The sequence below is a fragment of the Prionailurus viverrinus genome, chromosome D2 (genome assembly GCF_022837055.1).
Source record: "Prionailurus viverrinus isolate Anna chromosome D2, UM_Priviv_1.0, whole genome shotgun sequence".
Classification (NCBI taxonomy): domain Eukaryota; kingdom Metazoa; phylum Chordata; class Mammalia; order Carnivora; family Felidae; genus Prionailurus; species Prionailurus viverrinus.
Genome location: NC_062571.1, coordinates 13,915,925 through 13,917,096, shown reverse-complemented (window position 1 = coordinate 13,917,096; position 1,172 = coordinate 13,915,925). Strand labels below are relative to the sequence as shown.

At 49.9% G+C, this 1,172-nt stretch overlaps 1 non-coding gene across 1 annotated transcript; it reads right to left on the bottom strand.

Moving 5' to 3' along the window:
- Positions 1-555: 555 nt before the first annotated feature.
- On the bottom strand, positions 556-628 carry TRNAV-UAC (transfer RNA valine (anticodon UAC)). The gene has a single exon. It is a non-coding gene; the product is annotated as a tRNA-Val (tRNA).
- Positions 629-1,172: the final 544 nt, after the last annotated feature.

Sequence of the window (1,172 nt, the reverse complement as noted above, 5' to 3'; positions counted from 1 at the left end):
GTGATGCCGGTGCTTTGCTTATGCCTAGTCGACACACGGGGACAGAACCACGGCAAAGAGCGTGTCCAAGACCACATGGCTAACGGCACTGTGGAGGCAGAATTGGAATCCAGACTCTTTGATGTCAAAACCCAGGCTATTCCTGACTCGGCCGAACGTCTTCCTCTCTCCGTACCTCACATTCTAGGCACAGCAGTGCATCTAGGACTCAGGATATCTCAGGGGTGAAGTCAGAGGAACCTCAGGGAGAAGAGGTCATAGTGCCATACGGCCCCCAGGACTGGCCCTGGACGGGGGGCTCCTGGCTCCCGTCCATGCTGTGAGTGCCTGTCATCCTTGCTGGACAGAGATCAGGAACATCTGGGCCCGGAGCTGGGGACCTTCGAGCTGAGATTTCAGCCGGGTCTCTGTGCCGTAAGTTGATGAAAAGAAAATCTGCACTTCAGGACATTTGCGCATACCCATGAAATCGTATTTAAAAAGATCCTGATTGCCAAAGATGAAAACGCGCCCGTTTTCATCCTCCAGCTTTAAATGGAAACTAAGACAAGCTTGTGGTTCCACTGGGAATCGAACCCAGGATCTTCTGCGTGTAAGGCAGATGTGCTAACCGCTACACCATGGAACCTGAAGACTCAGCTTCCGGCTCAAAGAGCATGTGCTATACAGTCCTGTGTTTTCACTTTTCCCGGCTCATTACCTGCCGTCAATCAGTTGGGAAGAAAATGAGCCCCCTGACACATCCCAGGTCACAAGCCCACCTCACTCGCCTCACTTCATCTCACCTCCTAGGCATTCTATCATCTCACATCCTCGCAGGAAGTACAATAAGATATTTTGAGAATGAGATCACATTCACGTAACTTTTATTACAGTATAGGCTTATAGTTATTCGATTTTATTATTAGTTATTGCTGTTCAGCTCTTACTGTGCCTAATTTATAAAGGAAGTATGTGTTTATCATAGGGATGTATGGGGTAGGAAAAAACATAGCATAGATGGGGCTGGGTACCATCCGTGGGGTTCGGGCATCCACTGGGGATGTGGAAACGCATCCCAGCGCCTAAGCTGGGGACTACCCTCGTCTGTCTTAGCCTCCCAGGGGCTACCCTGCTTAACTTCCTCGAGCTGCTGTGACGACAGCCCTAGACTCTTATATGCTGAACTTTGA